The 12,723-nt window shown below is 36.1% G+C and overlaps 1 long non-coding RNA gene across 3 annotated transcripts in view; it reads left to right on the top strand.

The window, feature by feature from the left end:
* The window catches only part of LOC125183493 (uncharacterized), a 230,388-nt gene that overhangs the window by 45,539 nt on the left and 172,126 nt on the right, over positions 1-12,723 (top strand). The window contains exons 3-5 of one of the 3 annotated variants that reach the window (XR_010831871.1): positions 8,144-8,270; positions 11,268-11,349; positions 11,833-11,990. This is a non-coding gene — a long non-coding RNA (uncharacterized lncRNA). Of the gene's footprint in view, positions 1-8,143; positions 8,271-10,117; positions 10,324-11,267; positions 11,350-11,803; positions 11,991-12,723 lie in introns of those variants that run through there. The other 2 variants (XR_010831872.1, XR_010831870.1) reach the window with 2 other exon arrangements.

Below are 12,723 nucleotides of genomic sequence, written 5' to 3'. Positions count from 1 at the left end.
TGCTAAAGCTATTTTAACCAGTGCAGCCAAAATGCATTTGAAACAGGAGGAATTCGGGAAAGTATTCTTACCTATGACACTTATGCTATTTATCTGGAATCAAAATACCTCACTTGCTCTCAGGAGCAGCATGGAATTTTTTAAATAATATCCAAATGTTTGATTAATTTCATATTTTGGGGTAGTGATGTGCTTCTATGTTGCTTCTGACGGCTGCTTAAATGAAGGATGAAGTAACAGTCCAGTTTCAGTAAAGTTTGATCAGAATACCCCAGGCAGAGATCGGTTTTGATTTATGATCTAAAGTATGTGGATTCTTTCAAAACAGTACACCAAGATCATGGTTGACCAATGTCATATATTCCCTACAACAATGAGCACACCCTGTATTTCTGTAATCTGCACCTTGGCTAGGCGTGAGATAGAGCTTCACTTTGAAGGAAGTTGAAAATAATTGGTGCTGCTAATCGACATAATAGAGTGGGTTTTGAAAGTTGGAGTGCTTTACCTGTTTCATTTTAGTTGTTTCACTCCTGAAACAACTTCTTAGTACCACTTTGGGTTATTGCTTTAGTACTCACAACATCATAAATTGCATCCCATCCTTTTTGCAACACATCAGCTGTTCTGTGACTTGGCTTGTTCACTAAAGCTAGTTCGTCCTTTACTGTGAGGCTTGAGATCAGGTTAGGCTTTTGTTTGTTGCCTGACAAGGGAATAAAAAGCTTTTAGATAGTGACTAAAACACGTTTCAATGACGTGGTAACAGCCTTTGTTCTTCAAAGACAAAGCTTGAGTTTTATTTATGGACTATAATCTCTGTTACCTGTGCCTTTTTTATTTCTTTTAACATCACAAAAGAAATTGTAATCCCGTCATTGATATCACAAAAAAATCTACCTGTCATTTGTTAAAAATAATTATGTGCTTTTTTAACTGCAAACTAAAACACATTTATTTGTTTTAAATCCTTAATACTCTTCATAAGCCATACTTCCCTCATTGGTGATTTATTCTAAAAGCTTTTACCTACTTAAAAAGAAAAGAGAAATAAACCCCCCATATATTAGGAAATAAAATTTGTTGAGAAGTCTATTTTCTCTAGCAAATAAAGTTAGTTTGTAATGGCTGAATTTGTCCTTTGATGGAAATAAAATCTAATGCTCTGTAACAATATCCTGTTTCTTTATTAGAAACTTTCATAGCTTTCAAACTATAAAATCTTAGATTTCTTGAAGTGCTAACTCTTTCTTGAAAAGCCTGTCTTTCACTCCAGAAAACTAAACTAACATTTGAAACATGTCTTCTGAAGCAGAGCTAGAGTGGTGAATTTATTGCACTGTGCTATAGCATGACAAGTAAAGTATTCAGAGAAAATACCAGGCTGTTATGTTTTAAAAGCTAGGCTCTATGAATGGCCTTTCTTAATTGTTAACCTGAATCATGTTTCTTTCTCAACCCCCGTACTTTACGAAATTTCCTCCCACCTCCATATTGACAGTGTCATTAAAGCACTCTCTACATTAAATCGTCTTGCATATGTGGTGCTCTGTACCTGACCAGATGCCTTAATGATGCATGATCTATGTTCTTAAATGAGAAAAGCTGTTCATCATTCCTGAAAAATCATTCTGTTCTTCTTTGATTTATTGTCCTAATGAGGTTCAGGCTTTAGCTTGTTTTAATGCTTTATATATTCCATAAATAGCTTAGACACTGAAACAACTCTCATGATAAAATATTTTCAAGTCCCTAAGCAAAGGTGGAGGAAAGAAATCCTCTGTACTAAGCCTTTTGTAAGTATCACAGTAGGGGCTTGGGGAAATAATAATAGCATAAGGACAGCAGCTGATCTTACAGAGCAAGTTCATTAGTACAGAGCTAGCTATGTGAAGGTGCAAGAATCAGTGGAGTAGGAGAAGCAAAGCAACTAATTCAAAGAAATATCTTAGAAAGGAAGTTGTCTTGTGTGTGTGTGTTTTTTTTAAGCCTTCCTCTGTTCATCAAATAAAGTTGGTATAGGTGTTCCCTCTTTAATGACATTTGCCAAATTGGAAAAGGAATATATGGGTAACACAGGAGAGTGCGATTGATATCAACATGCCAAGATAACCATTAGTTAGAAATCTGAAGTGAGAAATTTTTTAAGTGGCATGAAAACTAACAGAAGTTTTAAACGGATTTTCAAGTGACATGCTGAGCAATAGTTGTCACCTAAAGCCTAATGTCAGACTGAAAAAAAAAAAATCCTTTAAGCTCCTTTTTCCCAGCTTTTCTGCAAACTGAAAACCAAAGATCTGTGTTAGAGAAAGGTGAGAAAAACTGGCAAGACAATAGAAGGAAATGTATGCAATATTCTGTGATATACTACAGACATAGGAATGGCCACCATGAAAATCAAACAAATCACAAAAAAGCAAAAACCAACAACCCCAAAACAAAACAACCATTTTCTCCAGATTCCTAAAACATTTTATGGTTTGCCTTCTCATAACAATTTTGCAGATATGTGTAACTTTAAGACATGGTGAGGCTACAAAGTCTTGAGCAACCATATCTGTAATAATCATTGACATTGAAATTTATTAGTATCCCTGATAAGATTATAAAAATACAGAATTTTGAGTCTAGGCAGCCAGTGGTCCAGAGAAAGCCTTCAGGTAAGGAAATACTTTGATTAGCAACAGTACTTAGTTGTTCAGTGGTGGAGGCTGCTTGACTTGTAAGAAAAATGTTGTCATCTATATTTAATAAGTGTAAATTGAAACCTAGATTCAGCCTATTCCAAATCTTCTAAAATCTGATTGCTACATTTACTAATGAAGTTTTAATGCTCTACTCACCATATTTCACAAGTAGTTATTGAATATTCAGAAGACTAGGTGATCAGAATTATGGTGTTTAATTCATATTTTGCAGACAAGTAAATAAAGTGGTCCTGATTGACTTTCTAGGGAAAAATATATAAAATGTAATCTACGTTGTACTAATGAAACAGCAGCAGTAGTCTTGGAAGACTGGTTTGGGCTTTAGCTGGACCTTTTATTCTATGGGTTGATTCTTTTTTGTCCAATAGGAACAGATATAAGTGGAATGAATGAAACAGCATATGATGTGAACTTTAATTTACATGACTGTGTTATTTCATGTTCTGAAAACAAATTTAGTGAGTATGAAAGAAGCTGGTAGGGCAAACAGCCAACATGGAAATGTATGTATTTTACAAGCCTTTTGAGTTCTGTTTTACAGAAGTATTTCTTGTCACTGAGGCACAAATGATATAATTAATTTCTGCTGTTGAGGGGGCTTAAGCTCAAGGTCTAGAAATTTGATCTTCAGCGCTTGAAAATCTTGATGAGTAAGCCTGCTCAATGGGCTGTCTCAGCTCATTGTAAAATAGATGTTAAAAGAGCATACAGTAACAAATCGGAGATTCTGACAGCAGTCAGAAGTTAATAGGTCAGCCTGAGATCTCACTGTGAAAAAAAACTTTGAAGGAAGGTTTCTGTTTTGAGACACATAGAACTTCATTGCGATGTTTTCAGGTTTGTGGAGCAGGAATCGTTATAACCTACAGATTCAGTGGAGTTCTCTGCAATTTTTTAGACAGTTATTTGTTTGCTACTTCATAATCAGTGCATTCTTGATATGAACAGTTTTATACTTTCTGCAGCTGGAAAGAAAGCAGATGACTAAGCATTGATTTTTTTTATCCCCAGTGATTGACTCTGTTAGTATCTTTGACTTCCATCTTCATTCATGTTTTTTTTTTTTTTTTGTTTGTTTGTTTTTAATATTTTCATAGGCATGTGAAGGACTCAGAAGAGGTTTACTTGTATATATCTGTTTTCACTGGTGTACCATTTAATCTGTTGTGAGCAAAAAAGCCAAATCCTGTCCAAATATTTATTGTGTTTTATGCATCAATTAATGTAAATATTGTCAACATGCAAGCACCCTGTGGTAATTTCAGGGTAGATTCTAGACTGACATGTTTCTGTATGTGTACTGAAAATATACTGTCATATATATTCCCTTTTAAAAAACCTTGCACGCAGAGAGGGGGGTTGTTTATTTTCTTTTGAAAGATCTTCACTTTTTATAGAAAGGATTTTTAAATAATTTAGAAACCCATTGAAATGGTCCAAAGCAGTATAAAACAGGCTTGAAAATGTTATATTCACGATCTTCTAAGGAATGAACTGTGTAAAGAAAAAAAATTCCCACTTAAAGGAGGAGAAAATGAGGGAAAAATATTGCACAGGGTACAAAATTTAAAATGATTTGAGCTAGAACAATAGTGAAATAATTTGCCTTGAATCTCATTTGTATCGTGCAAGAGGAGTGAAAATTTGCTGGTACACCCTCTCTTGTCACTCATGTCTGAACAGTTTTGGGCAATGTTCACCTTAAAGTTTATAGTATTTTCTGTATGTTCTGGAAGTCTCAAACCTGGCAGTGACAGGTCTGTGGAGAGTGGAACTCAGCCATGGCTTGTGCAGTTGGGATGCATATTTTGAGTATCTCACAGTAAGGAAGTTAATCCGTGTTATGCTATTTCTGGTGTATTGCAGGTTGGATCTTAGGCTCCTGATGCTTACCTTACATAGGCAGTACTGCATGTCTGTGAGACGTGATGCTTCACCATTTTTGATCCATCTAGGGCATCTAATGATTTGTCTTAGAGTTTGTGGTCTTAATTTGACTAATGTGCCTGTAAATGTTAATGTAGTTTCCATGAACTTTTGTTTGAGGACCTCTTTGTTATTTACTCTAAAGTTCCAGCACAATGACTGGGAAGGGTTTTGCTAATTTCCAAACTCAGCAGAGTTGGTTGCTAATTAAATTAAAATAGGACCTGATGGGACCTAATAAGATTGCTAATTAAAATAAACATTTGCTGTGGGGATTGATGTGTCTATGAAATGCTTCCTGATAGTTTCCACAAACTGTGTTTCAGTTACTCAGTTTTAAAACTAATTGTCTATTTGCTCTTAAGAGTCAAATCTTGAGATGTTTTTCCAAGACAAAATACTATGTGCTGATGGCATGGCTTGAGAAAATGACAAATTTCTGAAATCATTGTGTGTGTTTATTTGAACGGTCTTAGCCCATCATATGCTTTTACAATGGAAGGGCTTCTGAATCTCTTGGCATGATTATATCATTATATTCTGTACCTTGGTGTAATTGTTCTGCTTTTGATCTGGTAGACTTTGGGGACTCGCATCCTTTCTCAAAGAGAAACTGTGGTGTTTTACTAGCTTCAAAACCGATAAACACTTGCAATGTTTTTTCTGCATTCCTCTGGGACTGGCGGCCGTATGCTCATTAAAATACCAGTATTGGTTGTACTGCCATTGTCAATCAGAACAATCAGTTTTTGCCTGACAGTCTCTTCTAACTTAGTCTTTTAATCATGTTAACCAGCAGAAGCAATGTATCCGTATTATATAATTCATCTTCTCAGTAGGTTTAGCTTTGTTCCCCAACCAGACCCTGTATTTCAGCATCAAAAATCCATGGCACATTTTATCAAAAAGATGTGTTTCCTTTGAGCTGTTACTCTGTTTACAGTCCTTCCTAATTTAATTAACTCAGATTCATAATGCCTGTCACAAGTGACAAAAATCATTAATTCTGAAATTTGGACTATGGGGCTTTATGTGGAATACTTACCTTCAGGGGATTGTCTCAAAAACATTTTGGGTCATCGTTTATTGTGTCTGAGTCTAATAGCGTGCCAAGTTTTGTGAGGTTTCAATTACGATATTTGAATGACGTAGGAAGCAAAGGAAAAGTAATGATTCCATTTGTATTATATTTTCAGTCAACAGTGAAGGAACACTTTGCACTGGGGGCTACAAACATGCTAATTACTATATGTACCATGAAGCCTGCTAAACAGAAATAGGTTACATTTCCAAAATTGGGTGAAAGTTGCTCATGCAAACAAGCAATTAAAGAAACCAATGAGACTGGCATGCTCAAATAGAATAAATGCATACTTGCAAGTTTTTTTTTCCTCTAATTCTGTACAAATTTTTCTGAGACCATTTGTGTATACAGTTTGTGCGTTCTTCAGGTACTCATATTACTGTAATGCTTGAAATATGTGGCTAAAATGATGAAGTCTTTCGTAAGCAAAAATGTCAGCATCTAATGTAAACCACTTGCTTCAGACACTGCTATCAGCTGTAAGTGCATTTCAGGAAAAAAGCAGTCTGCTGGTAAATTTCCTTCTCGCACAGGTTTTCTCAGTCTTAGAAGTGGAACTGGTGTTTCCTACCTGTTTGTGCTTTGATCTGGAGTTTGCATTACCTTGCTCTGTGATAGTGAATTCACTGAGAGGGTGGTATCTCACTAGAAGGGGTTTAGGACACCTTGTTCTTTTCTCTTCATTGGGAACACCAAGTGTGTTTGGGAATGCTGCAATATGACTGCAGTGCTCCTGTGCATGGAGGGAGCGTGAGGCTCACACACACTCCCATCTCCTCTCTCAAGTTTGGCTTGAGAAGAAGCTTGATAATTTAATCTTTTCTAAATGAATTTTCTTAGAGGTGATAGATGTATTGCTTCAAGCATTGAAGTGGTATATACGGGGGTTTTACTTCCCATTACTAAAGGCTCTGAATAAATTGCTGTCTATACTACAGTGTACTAATACTAGAGATCTGGATGTGCTAAATATTAACCCTCTTGGAAGGTTCTTGTAACCCTGTTTAAGAGTGATGCTACTAGAATGGCAGGAAACTTCTCAAAAGCCTGGAGATAGTAGCTTCTGATTTAGTAGCTAGAGGCAAGGAGTTTTGTGTTATAAATTAGGGAAGTTTAGTCTAATATGACCAACTCATAGTCTGACTATTGTGAGTTTAAATAATTCAGTTATAGTAGCTTTCCTTAAGCTTTTTCTGTCCTTATACTAGATCTTCTGTCTACTACCAATTTTTCTGCTTTTATTTGTTTTTAATAGTTGATTTTCAATACTGATGGAATATAAAACCTGATTTATTTTCTTTAGGTAACACTAATTTAATATATAGATGTCTGGATTAATTGCTGACTGCAGGTGACTATGAAATTGCAGATTATAGTTTGAGTCAGACATTACCAGTGAAGTATATTGCCTATGTGCAGCTTCTAAATCTTGAATAGCTGTCTGAAAATGTCTTGCTTTGGATTCTGCCTTTAGAGTCTTCAATTTTGATCATCTGCAATATTCAGTAGTTAGGGATTTTTTTTTATTATTATTATGAGGATGACAGGAAAAACCCAAACTGCTATTATGTAAATGGTTATGTATAATTAAATTAGTAACTTTGGGATGAATTTGGCCAGTAATATGCTTGAATGTGCGTCTGTGATTGCTTGTCCTTCTGAAAAAAATGTGCCAAAGTACAGTTTATTGTATCAAACTACACCATGGTTCATGAATTCCAAATCACAAATAGTCTCATGTGAGAAATGCATAAGCTACTTGCTGTGGCTCCAAATGTAGTGTTGAAGTCAGTCAGAATATACTTCACAATTAATATCTATGGAAAGAAAAGAAAAGAACTTCATTTAGATTACAGGTAACATTGTAAGTGAAGGGGACGTTTGCAGATATTGAGAAATTGTTTCGAGGCTTGCAGTAAATTAACTGGGCAAAGAGGAATTTATCATGGTGATTTGATGAGATGCTGTCTCTTTGGAGTATTAAAAACGAAACAAACAAGCAAAGAGCAAAACAGCAAGCCCTGTGGAACTAGTTTTAAACAGAGCTTTATGTGAGGGAATGCACAAAATAATTATATGCTGATGATCGTGGAGAGAATTTGCATTGGTTAAGTGACTTCCTGTGGTCAAAAACTGGCTCCAGGCAAGGCACCTGAAGTTCCTTTTTTTTCTGAAGAATTATACCCAGGGTGTATACTTTGAGATGAGTAACTTTGGTCTAGGCAATTCCAAGATGAGAATGCCTGGGGCTAAGGCAGGAAAAGTCTGTCAGTGCCAGAATATTAATCTGCTGAAAGGGCTAACATCTTAACTGCTGCTTCTTCAAGGAGTTGTTCACGCGCTTAGTTTGATTCTTTCTGTTCAAGGTAAACAAAAGCATGGTGCTAGAAAATATCTTGACTCTGCATCACTGTTTTTCTTTCAGTTAACAGGAGAACTAGTTCAACCACTGTGAAGGTGTAGCTGTACCAGCCACCACCGTCCTCAGCAGTCTGTGAAGTTACTGTGCCTCCTACTAAAGACTGAAGATAACTACGAGCTTATGCCTAAAGGCAAGAAGCAAGTCACTTATATTCTTATGAACTCCAACATATATTTGACTATAAATTGGGTATTCTGTTTTCTTTCTGGGGTTTTATGAAATGATTATGGCCCTGTAAACATATTTTTTGTTTTGCTTTGGGCCAGCTCTGTCGGCCAATAGAAATATTCTTGCTCCTTCCTTTTAGGCACTCTAATGCTATCGTAACCAGCTGTTGTTTGAATGGAGGGATGCCTTCTAATGGAGCTGGGGGAAAAGCAAAGTTGCAATGCCATTCCCTTGCCTACTATATATATACTTACCCATGCTGAGCTAAGCGCAATTGATCCCATGGAGTCGTGTGGTAAAGTGAAAAATGACAGGGAGAAATCATTACTATGACAACCCCACAGTGAGCATAGGGAACATATGACTCACTGCAGCTTTTTGAGTTCAGTGAGTCAAATTCATAAGCAGCTGGCCTTTTTGGTTTGCTCTACGGGTGAAATGGAGTAACAGTCCATTTAAGCTCTGGAGACTGCCTGATGTGTTTATAGGAAAAAAATATCCAGTATGTGTCTCTCAATTACTTTTTCTTCTTCTAAGCACATACAAGGAAAAATGACTGAAACCAGATCATGGAATTTGTATTTATTTTTTCCCCTTTTCTTTTTTCCTGAAGTGTTCTTTTTCTGTATTTTGGGGCATCTAGAACCCTTTCTTTCTGTTGTTATGTTTTATTTATAACTCAAGTGATGGAGGCTATTAGCATTTGGCAGTGAGTAGCAGATGGTACACAAGGGGGCAGCTGCAGACAGTTTACAACAGGAAGCTCTAAGGCAGCCTCCATTTCTTTGTTATTTGTATGGTAGAATTTCTAAGCATTGTGTGATGCAGGTAAAATATTGGCTGTGAAATGGGTTGTGTACTGCCTGCCGTAAAGAGCTGCCACTTGATACATACTGGAATCCTGTGTCATTCCTTCCTATGTGTGAAACTTCTCCTTATGGAATGCATTATGATAAATAAGAAACTACTACACATGTAGATTACTATAATTCAATTGTCACACCTAAAAGGTCAATAAGCACACTGTTACGGATGAGAGCCCCTTAATCTTCATTCCTGAAAGTATACTTTGACCTTCTCTCAGGTGACCTTATCCTCAGCCAAAAGACAGGTTTTGTTCTGTTTGCTTTTAAACAATAAATAGAAACTTTAAAAGCACTGTTGATTACTGTTACAACTTGCTTTTCCCCTGACTTAGCTCTTTGTCATAACAGTCATTGTGGTTAATTTGCAATCAGCAAAGTACTCACATTGGGATACTACCTGCAGATTTACATTCCAGAGTGGTATGGCTTTGTGCAGATTAAAGGAACATGTAAATATATTTCAAGTTTTATTCATTCTCAACTAGAGATCTGTGTTAAAACATGTTGATGGGCTTGCTTTCTCTAATGCTCTCCCATGAATTAAGTTTATATGCGATTTTGTCTCAAGTTGCAGACAATAGCCTTTATATAAAGCTGTCCTTTGATAGGGAAACTTTCAGATATTAAATATCAGATGTTCACATGAGCACAAATATTTGCAAAGCAGGTTAAAATCATAATTGTGAATACAGACGTTCTATCCAAAATCCTGACACTTCAAAATGCTGTAAAGAAAAAATTAAACTGCAATGTTTACAACCAAAGTAAAATCAAATATGACTCTGCTAACACTCCTCATTTCCCATGCTGCTAAAATGTACGGTATTTTGGCTCCTGTGTGCATCCCAATGCTATAGTGGCAGACATTACATTATTACCAATGTACAATGTTAGGTTTCAGAGTTTCTAAGAGTGATTCAGGCTGTATGTGAATAAATTCATAGTCCTCAATACACTTTGAATTAATAGAACTGAGAAGACTCATTTATTTGGAAGCATTACTGTTTATGGAGACAGAAGTAAAGGCTGTTGTGCATAGATGGAATTACTTGAGTTGTAGAGATGAAGAGCCAAATCTCCACTGTGACCAAGAGAAGTAAGAGGCTTTCCTCAATCCTGAAGAAATCCTGAAAGGCTTTCTGTGGTTAGGTAAGGGCTAACTCCATGGGGGACTGCATTGGTGACACTAAATGTTGTGCAGCCTCTTAAAATGACAACCTCATCCACCTTTTGCCTGAATCTAGTAGGTAAGGCACATCACAGGATGCCTGCTTTTAATGTAAAATCCTACTGAGAAATGTAAACTGAAGAACTTGTCAGTTAAAATGCTGTATCATGACTGGATGGGCTCCTGCTCTTGCCTCTGACGTTTCTGGCCAGATCACTGAAAGAGATGTGGAGTAGCTCATTCTAACACCTCATCCAGTTTGGTGATTGCTGTGAAAGCACATCAGGATGTCTGATGTGGTGCTAAATTCTCTGTGGCTTTCCCTGGTGAATGCAGTAAAACTCTGTTTTGGGACAGATTTAAAACAATGCTAATCTTGCATCACATGGAATGCTCTTCCATTTTACTTCTTTGTAGCTCTTTGAAAGTGAGTAAATGACTTGATAAAATTAGATTCAGGAACAAAAGCATCAGAGAACTTGTCACTATTCCTTTTCCCTCACTGGAGTTATAAAAAGTGGTATTCAAATGGTATCTAATTATCCTTGTTTATTGTTTAATATGTTCTGCTGCCTGATTTTTGACAATCTTGCCTATGCAAGTATGCTTACTTAATAACAAAAAAGCAAAGTCAGTGATGAAGAAGGCTTTTAACAGTGTGATTCACACGTTTGGGATAAGGGGCTGAGATGCTTATGTCAGTTAATCCTTCACTGAGTGTTCAACAGGATGCCAAATAGGTATACAGTGCAGTAGCCTAAATGGAAATTATTTTCTCCATTTACTATTCTGAAAGTAAATTAGTTGTTTTCCAGTGAGTATGGCATTCATCTGAAATTTACATGCAGGGCCCTTTTTTGAATAAAGCAAGTCAAATCCTGAATTATTCATGGTTTTCTCTCTCTCTTTTTTTTTTTTTCCCCAGTGTTTGGTTATCCTGGAAGGATGGCAGCTAGTTTATTCCACAGGCACACTCTCTTTATTGCAATAACGGGAACATTGCACTGGTAATTATAGTTTTACTAATTATATGTATTCATTTATTTAGTCCTTATCAGAAGAATATTTAAGTCTGGTTTGCTATTTGACGGTATAGTTAGGTTATGAGCTGTAAGCAGGAAAGAGGTCAAGTCTGTTGGCATGATTTTGTCCTTGATTCTCTTTTAGTTTTTTGGGAAACCTTCTGAAGAAAGGCTCCATCAATTTTAAATAATTCAAAGTCTACAGACCATAAGTTTGAACAGTGCTTGTACAGATATTCACATAACAGGGAGAAATTGTATGAAGAATTCTAGCCCTGTGATTGGTTGCAGCATGCTATCACAGTTATTGTTTTGTTTTATTGTTTTATTGATAAAATCATTAATGTCTTTCTGTCAAATTAATTCTCAGTGCTACACTTAGAGGACTGCCCTATTTTGTTCTACTTAGAGTTATTGTTTTGGTTTTTTTTTCTTACAGTAAGAGAAGGACTTGTTTTTTCTTCACAGAGAAAATAGATTCAAAATGGCTTGAAAGGAAGAAGGCATATTCTTCACTGGTTTAAGCAGATCTGAGATCAGGCTTGTTACTACCAAACCTGAGAATTTGAACACATGAGCAATGTATTAATCCCAATTCCAGATTGTTAGCTGACTGATGTGGATAGGTGAGTTAAATTGTTTTACTCATGAAGTATTGAATGCTGGACAAAATCCCTTCAAGTTCTTTAGGTTTATGTATATGCTTTTGACCTATTTGAAGGTTTTAGCATGTGTAAAAACAGTGGGTGACCCTGAATAAGACAAAGGGCAAATAATTGTACTATGTCATGACTAATTGTGTGAATTTTAATAATTCCTAAACACAAAGACCTAAAAGTACCCAACAAAGAATTTGTTCTGCTAAAATTGCCATTTAGCATATACATAAAGACAAGAAGAGTTTCATTCATAAAATATTGTTCATAGAAATCAAGTAACTGTTATAACTCATTGCCAACATTATTAATATTAAGTCTTTTATTGGATGACAGGAATTTATGCTGAGGCTGCACGTAATTAGTTCCAGAACAGCTATTTAGCGTAAGCAGTTTCAAATATGGCAACCACACATCAATTTCAGTGGTGACTTCTTAACCCTGAAAGCTTAATTTTGTATTTGAAAGTAACCAAAAATTTTTACAGGTCACTTGTTTATGTCTGGAATTAATATGACCTCATAACATCATGGGCTGGATATTTTATAGGAGTGACCTGGCGAGACTGCTGAAATTGGTGCTAGGATGCTAAGGCTTGCCATCTGAGACTGTAGGACCTGTGCTTCTTAAGAATAAGATGCATATGACACTGTCCTACTCTGTTTACTCCCTATAGAAAAAAATGCTTTATTGATGAAGGAAA

The sequence above is a fragment of the Anser cygnoides genome, chromosome 5 (assembly GCF_040182565.1).
Source record: "Anser cygnoides isolate HZ-2024a breed goose chromosome 5, Taihu_goose_T2T_genome, whole genome shotgun sequence".
NCBI lineage: Eukaryota > Metazoa > Chordata > Aves > Anseriformes > Anatidae > Anser > Anser cygnoides.
The sequence above is the reverse complement of the archived record's forward strand: the minus strand, read 5'-3'. Positions and strand labels throughout refer to the sequence as shown.